Raw genomic sequence first — 19,524 nt, forward strand, 5'->3', positions numbered from 1 at the left:
TACAACTTCTACAATTCTATCTAAAAAGGTTTTTAAGAAAGACATAGATTTATATACATATATATTTGTAGTTGTCTATAGAAATGAAAAATTAGAATATTAGAAAAGTGAAAAATTATATTAAAAAATCAAATAACTATAGCAACAGCCACTGCATGTATTGACTATATTTGCTGTTTTTAGTGATTTATGTATATTAACTTTTAAATTACCTAATAATTTTATGAGATAACTAATATTAATATTCCTATTTACAGGGAAATAATTTTACAGGGAAAGTACTGAGGGGTTAAGAATCTTTTCCAAGGTCACAGTGGTGGTGGGTGAGATTCTAGCCATTGGGGAGCAAATTTTGCCACACTAAATTGTGTCTCTTTGGCATGAGGGTTAAGCTGATTACTCTTAAGGCCCAAAAGACTCAGGAAGAAATTTCAATCTCCCTGCCTAAAAGAATGCAGACAGGGGACCTGTTCTAGGAAGGGAACTGTCACCATAGATAATTATAGTATGAGCTAGGTGTGTAGACAGGGAGGAACGTAGCAAAGTCTGTTTGTTAAAATCCTCTTTCTGTCCCATTTTCTCTGTCCCATTTATCAAACATTTACTTTTCTATCTCCTTGTCAATTGCCTTTCTCCCTTTAAAGTCCCAAACCCCTACTCCCAGCATCCTCTTTTGCCTTTAACTGAAGATGGTATTTAAATTGAGGGCTTCATTCATTTTGGCCAGTGGTTCCGTTTTCCTGAGTCTCTTCCATGTATACATGTTATTAAAGTTTAATATGATTTTCTCCTATTAATCTGTCTCATGTCAATTTAATTCTTAGACCAGCCAGAAAAATCTAGAAGGGTAGAGGAAAATATCTTATTCCCTGGCACAGTTTAGGCTGTCATCTGAATCCAGATCCTGAGATTTTTACCACTACATGAAATTACCGATTAGCAACTAGTTAAGCAGCTAGTGGACTAGAGGATGGAATATTCTTCAAACTTTGAAATGGAGTTCTCAAAGAATATTTTATGACTTGGATGAAATGTTTTCAAAATAGTATTCAATTAAGAAAATCAAGACACAAAGTTGACTGTGTATATTTTGATTATGTAAAATAAAAGTTACACACGTGTGTGGCAGGATTATTAATCTGTATTAGGCTGTAATTCTCTTGAATCTTCCTTTACTCCCTAGATCATAGAATTCTCTCATTCTTACTCCAGGGGGCATGTTTCCAAGCCTGTTTTTTTACAGAACCAAACTTGGGTCTGCTCACCCAACATGTAGCAAAGCCAATCCACGGACACCTGGTTGTGATGAAGGAGAGTACAGCATTTATTGCAGGGTGCCAACCAAGGAGAACGGGCAGTGTGTGTTCAAAAGACCCAAAATTTCTTTTGGCTTTCAGGGAAGGGCTTTTTTTTTTTTTTTTTTTTTTTTGCAGTACGCGGGCCTCTCACTGCTGTGGCCTCTCCCGTCACGGAGCACAGGCTCCAGACGCACAGGCTCAGCAGCCATGGCTCACAGGCCCAGCCACTCTGCGGCATGTGGGATCCTCCCAGACCAGGGCACGAACCCGCGTTCCCTGCATCGGCAGGCGGACTCCCAACCACTGCACCACCAGGGAAGCCCAGGGAAGGGCTTTTAAAGTCAGTGTGAGGGAGAGGATCACAGGGTGTGTGATTAGCTCCCGCACAGTTCTTTCATTGGTTGATGATGAGGTAACAGGGTGATTTGTTGGGAATCTCAGTCATCAACCTTCTGGTTCCAACCAGTCTGTGGTCTATGTGCTGGTGGTCAGCATGCAGTTAACTTCCTCCACCTGGTGGGGGTTTTAATATCTGTAAAACAACTCAAGGATATGGCTCAGTGTATTATCTATCACCCTTGAGAAGGAACTAAAGGTTCTTGACTTTGTTTCATGACTACACTGCTGTTATTTTGTCTTCCTTGACTGCTTTCCTTTGTTCCTGCATTTTCTAACTTCTCTGACTAAATTTGCTCTTTGGAACTCTGGGAAGGCCTAGGAGGGTAAAGCTTATCTACAAACAGGAGGTGTGGGGGTGGGGAGGTCTGTCCCTAGGAAGGCCCTGCAGGGTCCTGCTTGGTTTCTGTTTCACATGATAGGCATGGATCACCTACCTTAGAAAGAGCTCTAAAGACTAAATCTCAAAGATAGAAGTTGCAAGTTACTGATGTGCTGCATAAAAATATTCACAGACTTGCATGAGGAGCACATTTTTCTATTCCCTGAAAGGCTTAGAGCTGTGAAAAGGAAGAAGCAGCCTGAGAGTAGAAGCAGATGGGAGGAAGGAACTAGAAGACCTCAATCCTTGGGGAGGAAAATAGAACCTTTCATTTGCAAGTACCAAGCAAATCTATTGGTGCCATTTTTCCAAAGACATTTTCTGTAGAAAAAGAGTAGACACTGACTCAAGGCCAAGCCCTTCTCTCCTTGCTAATTCAGGAGTTTTACTGGCTTAGTGCCTCAGGGCATCTGCCCCCATCCAACTGGTACCTGCAGGCAGTCCACTAACTGATGGTTCTGGAAACCTGTAGGGGATTGAGATGTTCAACAAGATGATGGTTAGAATAACCTTTCAGTGGGACAATAGCTAATATACCTCTTCTGTTACAGAGACATAGAAATAAGGAGAGGAAGTACAGGTATACCTTGATGATATTGCGGGCCTGGTTCCAGACCACCACAATAAAGCAAATATCACAATAAAGTGAGTCACATAAATTTTTTTTGATTTCCCAGTGCATATAAAAGTTATGTTTATGCTATACTATAGTCTGTTAAGTGTGCAATAGCATTATGTCTAAAAAAATTTTTTTAAATACTTCATTGCTAAAAAACGCTAACCATCATCTGAGCCTTCCAGAGTCATAATCTTTTTGCTGATGGAGGATTTTGCCTCTATGTTGATGGCTGCTGACTGATCAGGGTGGTGATTACTGAAGGTTAGGGTGGCTTTGGCAATTTCTTAGAATAAGACAATGATGTTTGCCACATTGATTGACTCTTCCCTTCACTTGAACACTTAGAGGCCAATGTGGTGTTATTCATTGGCCTAATTTTAATATTGTTGTATCTCAGAGTATAGGGAGGCCTGAGAAGAAGGAGAAGGATTGGTGAATGGCCAATTGGTGGCACAGTCAGAACACACACAACATTTGTCATTAAGTTCCCTGTCTTATATGGGCTTGGTTTGTGGCACCCCAAAATTACAACAGTAACATCAAAGATCACTGATCACAGATCACCATAACAAATATAATAATAATAGAAAAGTTTGAAATATTGCAATATTGAAATATTGCAAGTTTGAAATATTACCAAAATGTGATGCAGATTCACAAAATGAGTAAGTGTTCTTGGAAAAATGGCACCAGTAGACTTGCCTGACTCAGGGTTACCACAAACCTTCAATGTGTATAAAATGTAATGCCTGTAAAAACTAAAAAAAAAAAAAAAAAAGCAAAGGACAATAAAAGGGGGTATGCCTGTGCAGCAAACTGTCAACCAGGCTCACACATTGATGGTGACATTATTTTCTTCTCTATACTTATTTGTATTTTCAAAATAGTCTATGACACATAATATTTATAGTCAGAGAAAAAATTGAAATGAAGGCAACAAAATTTACCACCTTCATTGGGGTATGTGCCTGATATTTGGCAACTCCATCTCCATGCTGGGTTGGGCCAAGAGAGCACCTGCACCAGTGCCAAGAGTTGTCTTTGAAGGTCCATCTGACTTCAGTGCAATTTACAAGCAAACAAGTTCAAAGGCCCAGAGTTTTATACTGCTAAGCACAGGTAGAATGATTTTAGATTGGACGCCCAAAGGCATAGGCTAGAAAGAAGGGAGTAGTCTGAGGAGTCTTAATTTCAAGAGAGGATGAAATGAAAATTAAGAGAGAATTAAAAATTCTCATCTGTGCTGTACTCTGTACTGCTGACCTGAATTATGGTCCATAATCTCTTCTGAGTACCTTCCTCCAGAGTATTTATCCCAATTGCACTTATTCTTTTGATGAATTAATGCCTGCCTCCCTCAGTTGACTTTAAACTCTACAAGAGCAGAAACTCCATTATTTTCTTTTCTTACCATTGAAAATCCAATCCGGAGACTATACTTGGTACATGGTTGTTACTTAATAAACAATGGTTGACTGGATGAAACCCCAGACCCCATTCACATATAGGGAAAGTGAGGTTTTCCCCATGGTATTTTAGAGATCAGTGAAGGTAAACATAACTCTTGGAGCTTCTGATTGGTGATCATATTACATGCAGAGGTATTGCAAGGCAGGACACTAATTCATTCTCCATGGTGTAGGTCACAGAAGACTTCCTGGAGGACTTGGATCCTAAATATAAAAAGAAATTAGCCAGTTAAAGCACAATGAACTGTAGAGTGTTTAAAGCCTTAGAGTGAGGGTGAGAGGTTCGGGGGCTAATCAAGGGAAAAGTTATGACCCTCAGGTGGTCATAGCACATACAAGCTTTATGGGTGACACTGGCTGGTTGACTTATAGGAAAAGTCCCTCACAGCCCCTTACAGGTACCTGTCCAAAGGCTGAGGAAACTGGGTTACTACTCAGAAGGGAACTTAGAGAGAGATCAGAGAGTTGGAGAGGGGACTTACGTGCTAGCAGCTCAGGGAACCTCTGGGCTGGAAAGCTAGGAAGGGAAGAGCAGCTTGGGATCTCTGTGGCTTGGGGTTTATCCTTATTTACTGCCAGCAGATGTGGGGTGAGGCTTGGGAGGTATGCAAAGTAGGCAGGCTCTAAATGACTAAAAACCTGCTTATCTGGGGAATTTAAAAATAAATGAATGTATAAAATAAATAAAAATACAAACAAATTTGAGTTTGGCACTGGCTGGCTTTTTTTTTTTTTTTTTTTTTTTTTGCGATACACGGGCCTCTCACTGCTGTGGCCTCTCCCGTTGCGGAGCACAGGGTCCAGACGCGCAGGGTCAGCGGCCATGGCTCACGGGCCCAGACGCTCCGCGGCATGTGGGATCTTCCCGGACCGGGGCACGAACCCGCGTCCCCTACATCGGCAGGCGGACTCTCAACCACTGCACCACCAGGGAAGCCCCGGCTGGCTTTTGAGCTAACAGATTGTACCCGGTTTTGAAGAAGCAAACAACCTAGGGGCCAATACACAGAGGCTGTCTACAGCTCAGTTATACAGCAGGCACTCTGGGCTGCTTCAGTAATGTTAGTCGATGGAATTGTTGGTGACAATGGGGCAGTGGCATCAAAACAGGACAAGAATTGTATACAAAGGGGCCTTGTATGTCATTATGAGGTTTAAACTCTAGGCTAGAAACAATATGGGGGTCTTTGAAGGAATTTAAAAGTTCCTAACCATCTTTACTTTTTAAAAAAGCTCTTCGTGTGGCTGAACCATGTAGCTTGAGTTGAAAATACTGTCCTAGAGCCTTGCTACTCAAAATGTGGTCCATGGCCCAGCTGGATTGGCACTGCCTGAGAGTTTGTGGTAAGTGTATAATATTGGGTCCTACTCCAGCCCTGTGTTTTAAACAAGGTACCAGCCAATTCCTGGGCACATCCCACTTTGAGAAGCACTGGCCCAGAGTAAATGGCCATAGGTTTACCTTTACACATCAAATATAGAATTATTCGGTAGAGGTTCTCAATAACTGTTACTTGCTTCAAAGCTATATATGCATAATATTTAACTGGTAGAGTGGTTCTACAAGGCTTGTGATCAGAAACAGCAGTATCCCTCCTACTCCTCTATTCTGACTCCCCAAAGCAATCACTTTTCCACTTTATGGGGGTAATGATTTCTTAGCCATCAATATTATGTTTATACTTCTATTTTTTAATATTAGGCTTTATCTACTAATTTTTCGCTATAAAAGATGAGTATTTAATACTCTTTCTCCTTTACCTCTTACCTCACATTATCAGAATTCTCTCTTATCCTAATTATTTAAAATTTTTAAAAAATCAATATTCAGTATTTATATCAATATGACTATAAAATCCAATTTACAGCTGTAATTATGATTTCATTTTCTTTCTTTCACAACTTTTTGTTATTTCCTTGGAGTTTTCTTTTTCCACGAATGATTATTTATTCATCCACTAGCCCCTGTCATAAGTGTAAAAATTTCTCAAACAAATTGGATTCCTCTCTCTCTCTCTCTCTCTTTCTCTCTCCTTGTTTAGAGTCATCTGACATGCTCAAACTGACCTAGTTGGCCTCTAACCCCACCACATAGCCTTCATCCTGAAAAATCCTCTCACAACCATCTTGGGAACACCCTCTTATTTGTCTCTTACACTAGGTTCTTTTTCCTTAATCCCATATCTTCCTTTTCTTTGTTTACTCCATCATTTTTGTGGCCCTTGTCATCCTATAGATGTTTGAGAAATGAAATAGTTGAAATTTCACGTGTCTTTATTCTACCCTAACACTTAACTGGTAGTTTAGTCTCCTACACCTCTCTCCCCAGAAGCTTTTAGAGTCTTCTTTCTGTCCTCACTCGAGTTCCCTCAATTCCACAGTCATGTGCTTTGCTGCAGAGCTGTTTCTCTTTACCACTGGATACTCAGTGGGTCTAGTTTCCTAGGTCTGCCATAACAAAGTAGTACAAAGTAGGAGGTTTAACAACAGAAATTCATTGTTTCACAGTTCTGGAGGCTAGAAGTCTGAGAATAAGATATCGGCAAGGTTGGTTCCTTCTGAGCGCTGTGAGGGAGAATCTGTTCTATGCTTCTCTCCTGGCTTCTGGAGGATTACTTGCAGACTTTGGCAGTTTGGCTTGCAGATGACTGACCCAGATTTCTGCCTTCACCTTCAAGAGGCCATCTCCTTGTGAACATCTATATCTGTGTCCAAATTTTTCTCTTTGTGTAAGGACACCAATCATAATGGATCATGGGTCACTCTAACGACCTCATCTTAACTTGATTACATCTGCAGAGACCCTATTTCCAAATAAGGTCACATTATTAGGTGCTGGGGTTTAGGATACAATTCAACCCATCACAGCCTCCTTTGAACTAGAAATTCAATTTTTTCAGTTCTGGAAAATTTTCTTGATTTGTTTCTTTGAAAGTTTTCCTACCAGATGGGCAGGTCGGGTCCCACATGGGGGTGCTTGAGTGGGTAGGGTCCCACAGTAGGTAGCAGAGCAGGTCAGGTCCCTCATTTAGGTAACTGGGCAGTTAGGGTGCCTCATGTAGGTTCTTGAGCAGGTCTAAGCCGACTTGTAGGTAGTTGGGTAGGGAGGGTCCCACTTGTCAGTAGTTAGGAAGGGAGTGTCATCAATTAGGTAGTTGGGCAGGTCGGCTCCCACATGTGGGTCACTGAGCAAGGAGGGTCCCACTTGTCAGTGGTTGGGCAGTGAGTGTCCTCAGTTGGATTGTGTTGTTGAACAGGTAGGCTCCCACTTGTAGGTAGTCAGGCAGAGAGGGTCCTACTTTTAGGTAATTAGGCAGGGAGTGTCCCAATTGTAGGTAATTGGCAGAGAGTGCCCCACTTGTATGTAGTTGACAGAGTTGTTCTCAGTTGTATGTTGTTGGCCAGGATGGTCCCACCTGTAAGTAGTTGGCTGGGAGTATCCTTAATTAGATAGTTGGGCAGGTCGGTTCCCACATGATGGTAGTTGAGCAGATGGGGGGGCCCTCTTGAAGGTAGGTGGGCAGGGAGGCTCCCACATGTGGGTCATTGAGCAGGAAGGGTCCCACTTGTAGGTAGCTGGCAGAGAGGGTCCCACTTTTAGGTAATTGGGTAGGGAGGTCCCAGTTGTATGTAGTTAACAGGGAGGGTCCTACTTGTAACTATTTGGCAGGGAGGGTCCCACTCATAGGTAGTTGACAGGAGGGTCCCACTTGTAGGAAGTTTAACAGGGGGGTCCCACTTGTATGTAGTTGGAAGGGAGGGTCTCACGTAGGTAGTTGGGCATGGAGGGTACCTTATATCTGTAGTTGGGTAGGGAGGGTCCCACTTGTAGGCATTTGGGCAGGACAGATCCCTCATTTAGATAACTGGGCAGTTAGGGTGCCATGTGTGGGCTCTTGAGCAGGTCTAAGCCCACTAGTAGGTAGTTGGCAGGGAGGGTCCCACTTGTGGGTGGTTGGGCAGGGAGGGTCCCTCTTGTATATAGTTGATAGGGAGGGTCCCATTTGTAGGTAGTTGCACAGGGAGGGTACCCCCACAAAAAAAAAGAAAAAAACCATTTCCTACCTGTATTTGTTCTGTTCTCTCCGGAACATTTGTTATTTGGATCATGGAACTTGTAAAATGATCCTCTAACTATATTAGCTTCCCCCTGTTTTCCATATCTTTATTTAAAATTCTGTCTTCCAATATTTTAATTTAATTTTTCTTATTTTCTATCATTTACAAACTCACAAAACCACACTCACCCACACATTGTCTACCTGCGTATATAATTTCCAAGAGGTTTTCTAATTCTATGAATATTACTTTTTATAGTGTCCTGCTCTTGTTTCAAGATTGTACTACATTCCCTTTTCTCTCTGATGATATTAAAGATATGATTCAAAGTTTTCTTTACCTATCATTTTGTTTATTTTCTTCCTGTACATTTCTCTGTTTGTCTTGGTATATTCTCTTATTTGTTGCTCTTAAACTATTTACTCATATTTAGGAGTAGGGAATAAAAAGCTGAATTGATGTACCATGCATGTACATCAGTATTAGAGGGCCCCAGTTATAACCGCCCAACTGAGCCCAGTCAACCCATAAGAACAATGAGGTATAATAATAGATGATTATTTTATGCCACTACATGTTGGGAAGTGGTTTGTTACACACCAATAGATTACAGAAAAAGTGCTTGTTCACAGGATGTCTGTTTCTTTCCTCACCAAAGAATAAATCTACAATTTTCTGTTAAGGTGGGGCAGAGGTAGTTGCCTAGATATACAGAGTAAGGGTGGGGATCTGAGGGTCTAACTTCTCCTCAAAATAGCATTTGAATGATCCCCTGTTATTTAACCACACGATTACTCTCACAGCCATCAATTTCTGAACAGTTTAGAAGTTCTTCAGTTATTTCATGCTACTACACAACTTCTATCACTAAAGCTTAGAATTCATCTTTCTCAAGTTTTCTAAGCATTTACCTCGTATCCATCTGCTTTCCAGATTCCAGAATTCTGTTTTGGTTATTCCCCTAATCTTTTTATCTCTGTTTTTATGGCTTCTAAGGACTACTGTATTTTGCTGGAGTATCTTTAATCAAAAGTCCCTAGAAACCATTTTATTAAACGACATTACTCAGAGCAAAACATCATAAACAAAATAAATAGGGCTTTCAAACAGATTAAAAGTAATGACTTAAAAAGAGGTAAGTTCAAAGACCTAATTTATAAAATTTGGGACATTAGCTTTAACAACTGGAGTTCCCTGAAGGACTAGCTCAGGTAATTTTTTAATTCCATGCTTATAAAAGACAATACACAGACAGGCAAAGGATGGACTTAAAAGGACCCTGCCAAGGATTCTGAATAAATATTATTTGAACGTACAATAAGATTTCAAAAGGTTGCAATATGGCTTCTCTTTCTCTCAATGCCTCTCCCTTTCACTGCAACAGTTCTGCTGCAATGCAGTTCTGTACTTCGCTTTTGCTTAAAGTCAGTCTCAGAAGTAATTTCCTATGATAACTTCGCTACAGCTTATTATGGAAGTATTTATTTTGTCATAGGCAACGAAAATGACATCTCCCATTTTTTTCAGGATGAGTCACAAATTTTGAAAAATACTCAGATATTCTTGTGTGTGTGATATTTATTTACTTCTTTTTTTTTAACATCTTTATTGGAGTATAATTGCTTTACCATGATGTGTTACTTTATGCTTTATAACAAAGTGAATCAGCTATACATACACATAAATCCCCAAATCTCCTCCCTCTTGCGTCTCCCTCCCACCCTCCCTATCCCACCCCTCTAGGTGGTCACAAAGCACCAAGCTGATCTCCCTGTGCTATGCGGCTGCTTCCCACTAGCTATCTATTTTACATTTGGTAGTATATATAAGTCCATTCCAACCTCTCACTTCGTCTCAGCTTACCCTTCCCCCTCCCCGTGTCCTCAAGTCCATTCTCTACATCTGTGTCTTTATTCCTGTCCTTCCTTCAAATGGTTCTTCATAACCATTTTTTTTTAAGATTCCAATATATATGTGTTAGATTACAGTATTTGGTTTTCTCTTTCTGACTTACTTCACTCTGTATGACAGACTCTAGGTCCATCCACCTCACTACAGATAACTCAATTTCATTTCGTTTTATGGCCGAGTAATATTCCATTGTATATATGTGCCACATCTTCTTTATCCATTCATCTGTCGATGGACATTTCGGTTGCTTCCATGTCCTGGCTATTGTAAATAGAGCTGCAGTGAACATTGTGGTACATGACTCTTTTTGAATTATGGTTTTCTCAGGGTATATGCCCAGTAGTGGGATTGCTGGGTCGTATGTAGTTCTATGTTTAGTTTTCTAAGGAACCTCCTTGCTGTTCTCCATAGTGGCTGTATCAATTTACATTCCCACCTACAGTGCAAGAGGGTTCCCCTTTCTTCACACCTTCTCCAGCATTTATTGCTTGTAGATTTTTTGATGATGGCCATTCAGACAGGTGTGAGGTGATACCTCGTTGTAGTTTTGATTTGCATTTCTCTGATGATTAGTGATGTTGACCATTCTTTCATGTGATTGTTGGCAATCTGTATATCTTCTCTGAAGAAATGTCTATTTAACTCCTCTGCCCATTTTTTGACTGGGTTGTTTGTTTTTTTGATATTGAGCTGCATGGGCTGCTTGTAAATTTTGGAGATTAATCCTTTGTCAGTTGCTTCATTTGCAAATGTTTTCTCCACTTCTGAGGTTTGTCTTTTCATCTTGTTTATGGTTTCCTTTGCTGTGCAAAAGCTTTTAAGTTTCATTTGTTTATTTTAGTTTTTATTTCCATTTCTCTAGGAGGTGGGTCAAAAAGGACCTTGCTGTGATTTATGTCATAGTGTTCTGCCTGTGTGTTCCTCTAAGAGTTTTATAGCGTCTGGCCTTAAATTTAGGTCTTTAATCCATTTTGAGTTTATTTTTTTTTATGGTGTTAGGGAGTGTTCCAATTTCATTCTTTTACATGTAGCTGTCCAGTTTTCTCAGCACCACTTATTGAAGAGGCTGTCTTTTCTCCATTGTATATTCTTGTCTCCTTTATCAAAAGTAAGGTGACCATATGGGCATGGGTTTATCTCTGGGCTTTCTATCCTGTTCCACTGATCTGTATTTTTCTTTTTGTGCCAGTACCATACTGTCTTGATTACTGTAGCTTTGTAGTGTAGTATGAAGTCCAGGAGCCTGACTCCTCCAGCTCCGTTTTTCTTTCTCAAGATTGCTTTGGCTATTCAGGGTCTTTTGTGTCTCCATACAAATTGTGAAATTTTTTCATCTAGTTCTGTGAAAAAAGCCATTGGTAATTTGATAGGGATTGCATTGAATCTGTAGATTGCTTTGGGTAGTAGAGTCATTTTCACAATGTTGATTCTTCCAATCCAAGAACATGCTATATCTCTCCATCTGTTTGTATCATCTTTAATTTCTTTAATCAGTATCTTATAGTTTTCTGCATACAGGTCCTTTGTCTCCTTAGGTAGGTTTATTCGTAGGTATTTCATTCTTTTTGTTGCAGTGGTAAATGGGAGTGTTTCCTTAATTTCTCTTTCAGATTTTTCGTCATTAGTGTGTAGGAATGCAAGAGATTTCTGTGCATTAATTTTGTATCCTGCTACTTTACCAAATTCATTGATTAGCTCTAGTAGTTTTCTGGTAGCATCTTTAGGATTCTCTATGTAGAGTATCATGTCATCTGCAAACAGTGAAAGCTTTATTTCTTTTTTTACGATTTGGATTCCTTTTATTTCTTTTTCTTCTCTGATTGATGTGGCTAAAAGTTCCAAGACTATGTTGAATAAGAGTGGTGAGAGTGGGCAACCTTGTCTTGTTCCTGATCTTAGTAGGAATGCTTTCAGTTTTTCACTACTGAGGACGATGTTGGCTGTGGATTTGTCATATATGGCCTTTATTATGTTGAGCTCAGTTCCCTCTATGCCTACTTACTGGAGGGTTTTTATCATAAATGGGTGTTGAATTTTGTCAAAATCTTTTTCTGCATCTATTGAGATTATCATATGGTTTTTCTCCTTCAATTGTTAATATGGTATATCACATTGATTGATTTGTGTATACTGAAGAATCCTTGCATTCCTGGAATAAACCCCACTTGATCATGGTGTATTTTCCTTTTCGTGTACTGCTGGATTTTGTTTGCTAGTATTTTGTTGAGGATTTTTGCATCTATGTTCATCAGTGATATTGGCCTGTAGTTTTCATTCTTTGTGACATCTTTGTCTAGTTTTGGTATCAGGGTGATGTTGGCCTTGTAGAATGAGTTTGGGAGTGTTCCTCCCTCTGCTATATTATGGAAGAGTTTGAGAAGGGTGGGTGTTAGCTCTTCTCTAAATGATTGATAGAATTCACCTGTGAAGCCATGTGGTCCTGGGTTTTTGTTTGTTGGAAGATTTTTAATCACAGTGTCAATTTCAGTGCTTATGATTGGTCTGTTTATATTTTCTATTTCTTCCTGGTTCATTCTCAGATGGTTGTGCTTTTCTAAGAATTTGTCCGTTTCTTCCAGGTTGTCCATTTTATTGGCATATAGGTGCTTGTAGTAATCGCTCATGATGCTTTGTATTTCTGCAGTGTCAGTTGTTACTTCTCCATTTTCATTTCTAATTCTATTGATTTGAGTCTTCTCCCAGTTTTTCTCGATGAGTCTGGCTAATGGTTTATCAATTTTGTTTATCTTCTCAAAGAACCAGCCTTTAGTTTTATTGATCTTTCTTATCGTTTCCTTCATTTCTTTTTCATTTATTTCTGATCTGATCTTTATGGTTTCTTTCCTTCAGCTAAATTTGGTTTTTTTTTTTTTCTTCTTTCTCTAATTTCCTTAGGTGTAAGGTTAGGTTGTTTATTTAAGATGTTTCTTGTTTCTTGACATAGCATTGTATTGCTATATATGTCCCTCTTAGAGCTGCTTTTGCTGCATCCCATAGGTTTTGGGTGTTCGTGTATTCATTTTCATTTGTTTCTATGTAGTTTTTGATTTTCTCTTTGATTTCTTCAGTGATCTCTTGGTTATTAAGTAGTGTATTGTTTAGCCTCCGTGTGTTTGTGTTTTTCTCAGATTATTTCCTGTAATTGATACCTAGTCTCATAGTGTTGTGGTTGCCAAAGATACTTCCTATGATTTCAATTTTCTTAACTTTACCAAGGCTTGATTTGTGACCCAAGATATGATCTATCCTGGAGAATATTCCATGAGAACTTGAGAAGAAAGTGTATTCTGTTGTTTTCGATGGAATGTCCTATAAATATCGATTAAGTCCATCTTGTTTAATGTATCATATAAAGCTGTGTTTCCTTATTTCGTTTTTTAAGGAAGTTTTTCATTTTGGATGACCAGTCCATTGGTGAAAGTGGGGTGTTAAAGTCCCCTACTATGATTGTGTTACTGTCAATTTCCCCTTTTATGGCTGTTAGTACTTGCCTTATGTATTGAGGTGCTCCTATGTGGGGTGCATAAATATTTACAATTGTTATATCTTTTTGGATTGATCCCTTGATCATCATGTCGTGTCCTTCTTTGTGTCTTGTAATAGTCTTTATTTTAAAGTCTATTTTGTTGTCTGATATAAGAATAGCTACTCCAGCTTTCTTTCGATTTCCATTTGCATGGAATATCTTTTTCCATCCCCTCACTTTCAGTCTGTATGTGTCCCTAGGTCTGAAGTGGGTCTCTTGTAGACAGCATATATATGGGTCTTGTTTTTGTATCCATTCAGCCAGTCTATGTCTTTTGGTTGGGGGATTTAATCCATTTACATTTAAGGTAATTATTGACATGTATGTTCCTATTACAATTTTCTTCATTGTTTTGGATTTGTTATTGTACGTCTTTTCCTTCTCTTATATTTCCTGCCTAGAGAAGTGCCTTTGGCATTTGTTGGTTTGGTGGTGCTGACTTCTCTTAGCTTTTGCTTGTCTGTAAAGGTTTTAATTTCTCAGTTGAATCTGAATGAGATCCTTGCTGGGTAGAGTAACCTTGGTTGTAGATTTTTCCCTTTCATCACTTTAAAGATGTCCTGCCACTGCCTTCTGGCTTGCTGAGTTTCTGATGAAAGATCAGCTGTTAACCTTATGGAGATTCCCTTGTATATTATTTATTGTTTTTCCCTTGCTGCATTTAATATTTTTTCTTTGTATTTAATTTTTGCTAGTTTGATTAATATGTGTCTTGTGTCTTCTCCTTAGATTTATCCTGTATTGGACTCTCTGTTCTTCTTGGAGTTGATTAACTATTTCCTTTCCCATATTAGGGAAGTTTTCAACTATAATCTCTTCAAATATTTTCTCAGTCCCTTTCTTTTTCTCTTCTTCTTCTGGAACCCGTATAATTCGAATGTTGGTGCATTTAATGTTGTCCCAGATGTCTCTGAGACTGTCCTAAATTATTTTCATTCTTTTTTCTTTATTCTGCTCTGCAGTAGTTATTTCCAGTATTTTATCTTCCAGGTCACTTATCCATTCTTCTGCCTCAGTTATTCTGCTCTTGATTCCTTTTTAGAGAATTTTTATTTTCATTTATTGTGTTGTTCATGATTGTTTGTTTGCTCTTTAGTTCTTCTAGGTCCTTGTTAAATGTTTCTTGTATTTTCTCCATTTTATTTCCAAGATTTTGGATCATCTTTACTATCATTACTCTGAATTCTTTTTCCGGTAGACTGCCTATTTCATCTTCATTTGTTTGGTCTGGTGAGTTTTTACCTTGCTTCTTCGTCTGCTGTCTGTTTTCTCACTTTGCTTAACTTACTGTGTTTGAGGTCTCCTTTTCTCAGGCTGCAGGTTTGTAGTTCCCGTTGTTTTTGGTGTCTGCCCCCAGTGGCTAGGTTGTTTCAGTGGGTTGTGTAGGCTTCCTGCTGGAGGGGACTGGTGCCTGTGTTCTGGTGGATGAGTCCTGATGTTGTCTTTCTGGTTGGCATGACCACGTCTGGTGGTGTGTTTTGGGGTGTCTGTGACCTTATTATGGTTTTAGGCAGCCTCTTTGCTAATGGGTGGGGTTGTGTTCCTGTCTTGCTAGTTGTTTGGCATAGGGTGTCCTGCACTGTAGCTTGCTGGTCGTTGAGTGGAGGTGGGTGCTGGTGTCGAGATGGAGATCACTGGGAGAGCTTTCGCTGTTTGATATTACATGGAGCTGGGAGATCTCTTGTGGACCAGCGTCCTGATCTCGGCTCTCCCACCTCACAACACAAACCTGATACCCAGCTGGAGCACCAAGACCCTGTCAGCCACACAGCTCAGAAGAAAAGTGAGAAAAAAGGAAAGAAAGAAAGAAAAGAAAAGAAAAATTATTAAAGTAAAAAATATAAAATAATTATTAAAAATTAAAAATTAATTTAAAAAAGGAAAAAGAAAGAAAGCAGAGAGCAGCAAACCAAAAAACAAATCAACCATTGATAACAAGCACTAAAAACAACAACAACAAGAAAAAAAAAACTGGACAGACAGAACCCTAGGACAAATGGTAAAAGCAAAGCTATACAGACAAAATCACACAAAGAAGCGTACACATATACAGTCACAAAAAGAGAAAAAGGAAAAAATATATGTATATCATTGCTCCCAAAGTCCACTGTCTCAATTTTGGGATGATTCGCTGTCTATTCAGGTATTCCAGAGATGCAGGGTACATTAAGTTGATTGTGGAGATTTAATCCACTGTTCCTGAGGCTGCTGGGAGAGATTCCCCTTTCTCTTCTTTGTTCACACAGCTCCTGGGGTTCAGCTTTGTATTTGGCCTCGCCTCTGTATGTAGGTCACCTGAGGGTGTCTGTTCTTTACTCAGACAGGATAGGGTAAAGGAGTAGCTGATTAAGGGGCTCTGGCTCACTCAGGCTGGGGCGAGAGAGGGGTATGGAATGCGGGGTGAGCCTGTGTTGGCAGAGGCCGAAATGACATTGCAACAGCCTGAGGTGCCCCCTGTGTTCTCCCAGGCAAGTTGTCCCTGGATCATGGGACCATGGCAGTGGTGGGCTGCACAGGCTCCTGGGAGAGGAGGTGAATAGTGACCTGTGCTTGCACACAGGCTTCTTGGTGGCTGCAGCAGCAGCCTTAACGTCTCATGCCCGTCTCTGTGGTCCGTGCTGATAGCCACGGCTATTGCCAGTCTCTGGAGCTCGTTTAGGCAGTGCTCTGAATCCCCTCTCCTCACACACCCCGAAACAGTGGTCTCTTACCTCTTAGGCAGGTCCAGACTTTTTCCCGGACTCCCTCCTGGTTATCTGTGGCACACTAGCCCCCTTCAGGCTGTGTTCATGCCGCCAGTCTTCTCCCTGGGATCTAACCTCCGAAGCCTGAGCCTCAGCTCCTAGCCCTGCCTGCCCTGGTGGGTGAGCAGACAAGCCTCTCAGGCTGGTGAGTGCTAGTCGGCACCTATCGTCTGTGAGGGAATCTCTCCGCTTTGCCCCCTGCACCTCTGTTGCTGCGCTCTCCTCTGTGGCTCCGACGCTTCTCCGCCGCCGCCCACTGTCTCTGCCAGTGAAGGGGCTTCTAGTGTGTGGAAACTTTTCCTCCTTCACAGTTCCCTCCCACTGGTGCAGGTCCTGTTCCTATTCTTTTGTCTCTGTTTATTCTTTTTTCTTTTTCCCTACCCAGGTACATGGGGAGTTTCTTTCCTTTTGGGAGGTTTGAGGTCTTCTGCCAGCGTTCTGTAGGTGTTCTGTAGGAGTTGTTCCACATGTAGATGTATTTCTGATGTATCTGTGGGGAGGACAGTGATCTCCACTTCTTACTCCTCCACCATCTTGACGTTCTCCCCCAGATATTCTTAAATTTAAAAAATATCTTATTTTGCTTGTAACAAGGCAATATGACTGTCCACAAATGAATGGTTCAAGAGAGCAAGTAAAGTTAGGGAAGCTATGAAGGACAGAATTAGGTAGCAAATAATTTAAGCAACACCAACCTACTAGGATTTCCCTTTGATTTTTATATCTGAAAATGGTTTTAGTTTACTTAAATCCTTAATATGATTTAATAAGGGACTCTCAGGCAAACCTTTACTTCTAAATGTAGCATAACATGCTTCTCACAAAGCTCTAATTTTGAATTAATTATCATAATATGCTTGTAGCTTTCATAAAATCCTCAGGAATCTCTTGGGAATGAAAGTATTACATTCTGCTGCCCCCTGGCAGACATTTTATTTACTGAATACTGTGAACTGCTCTAAGGAAAATGAAAACAGAATAGAGGCTGCCCTGTCTGTATATCTCCACAGAAGATAGAATATTCTTTTAGGTGTTTGTTGTCCTATGAACAAATACCATCACTGGAATGAAAGTTGTTTGAATTAGGACTTAACTGAAGCAGAACCAGCTCATCTAAATTCTTGGTTTTGCTTTCTCTGTGAATGGTAATAGTTAATATTAAATGAATGCCAAAAGAGGGTATTATAAATAATAACAGAAATACACCTGTCACTCTTTTAGGAACTTTATCATAAACTCAGCCCGTGAAACACGAAGCTAAAGACAGGTAGAGTTTAGGTTCCTGTACATTCTCAAATGTTCCTGGGATAAAGAGTGCTTTAAACCACAGCATTAAGTGTGCACACATGTTAGCAAAGAAGAGGAAGTGTGTTGAGCTGGTGGGGATGGGTATAGATATCCCCTGCATGTTAAATTGATATTGGGACATAAAAGAAATAATGTGTGATCTGCAAACCGTCCACACGAGAGTTAAGTCAATGCCATCAGAGATCAGTAGATGACTTACAAAGCGAATGCAAAATAAAATGTAAAGTGTTAATATTTCCTGTTTCCACTTGTATTTTTTGGAGAGTAGAAGAAGCAGTGAGCTCCCTTAATGGTGACAGAGGTTTAGAAATTTTTCAAATTGCCTAGGAGTTTTTTTAACCGACATGTTTGTGGGGAATATTCACCAAGAAGTCCAGTGGGAAATAACTTAGTTCTTCTGGTATCTCACTCTTGTCAGGATGGTTCTGGAGCTGGGGAGGTGAGGAAAGGCTGAGGGAGATCAGGGAGGGATCTGATCTGAGTACCAGCCAGTGACTGCTGCTACCTTCTCTGGTCCACTAGGAGTTTTATTGATTTCCAGATAGGATAGAGTAGTTTTATTTTAGGTTTTATTTGAGATGATCAGGTCCTCTTTCAAAGTTATTGAAACAGAATCTCTGGGGATCAGTCAGGGAATCTTCATTTTAACATCTTTAGATGAAATTTAGGCAGAAGTGAATCTTGGTGAAGCAATTTTTATTATGCTGCATATTTTCAACCATATCATGTCTTGGAACTTTGATAGTAAAGAGTATTCATCTGATACCATATTGTAGACAGTGGCAGATTTCCTAGATTCTTCTCATGCCTCCTTGGACACATACCAGATAGGAATCCCACGTGAGTATACTCAATGGAAGGTTTGCTTGTGTTAAGAAAAAAGCAATTGGAAATGCTATGTAGAATTATCCCTTACTGGGCTTCCCTGGTGGCGCAGTGGTTGAGAGTCTGCCTGCCGATGCAGGGGATGCAGGTTTGTGCCCTGGTTCGGGAAGATCCCACATGCCGCGGAGCGACTGGGCTCGTGAGCCGTGGCCGCTGAGCCTGCGCGTCCGAAGCCTGTGCTCCGCAATGGGAGAGGCCACAACAGTGAGAGGCCCACGTACCGCAAAAAAAAAAAAAAAAAGAGAGAGAATTATCCTTTACTTTAATGAAAGCCTTCTGAGTGATTCAGCCTGAGTTCTTATTTCAGGGCCAGCATTACTCCCCTTAGCAATCTTTTGTTTATGAACTTCAATGGACTGCTCTCAGAGTAATAAAAATAGGCTAAAGAGATTAGCACCAAAATTCCCCAGTACTTCTTTTTGTGCAGCTAGCCCTGAGTTAAAAGATTTATGTTTTCTTTCCCCATCAAACATAGGCATACATACCCCAATATATTTCTGATTCATATGCATTTTGTTATCTGGTCTGTTTATCCTGGATCATGTTCCATTTTTGTTAGTCAGGGTTTTTTTTCCCTGATGTATCATTATGGTTATATTTTTTCTCCATATTTTATAATATGTATCTTGGAGAAGAAATTTATTGAGAAAGGAGGCTGAACAAAATGATCTCTGAATGCACACTCCAATTCTCTGACATGTAATGATTAAATGATACCTTTCAATTCTTAAGGACTAGAATACTTCTAGCAATTCTATGGATTCTAAATAAATAGTAAGGATATCTTTAACAGATTTTTTTTTATGAATGGGCTTTATTCTGTTACAGAAGTTTTGGTTTTACAGAAAAATTGCACAGAAAGTACAGGGAGTTCCCATATGCCCCCCTATATACTGCTACCCCACCCCCAGTTTTCCCTGTTATTAA

Source organism: Stenella coeruleoalba (assembly GCF_951394435.1).
Source record: "Stenella coeruleoalba genome assembly, chromosome: 14".
Classification (NCBI taxonomy): domain Eukaryota; kingdom Metazoa; phylum Chordata; class Mammalia; order Artiodactyla; family Delphinidae; genus Stenella; species Stenella coeruleoalba.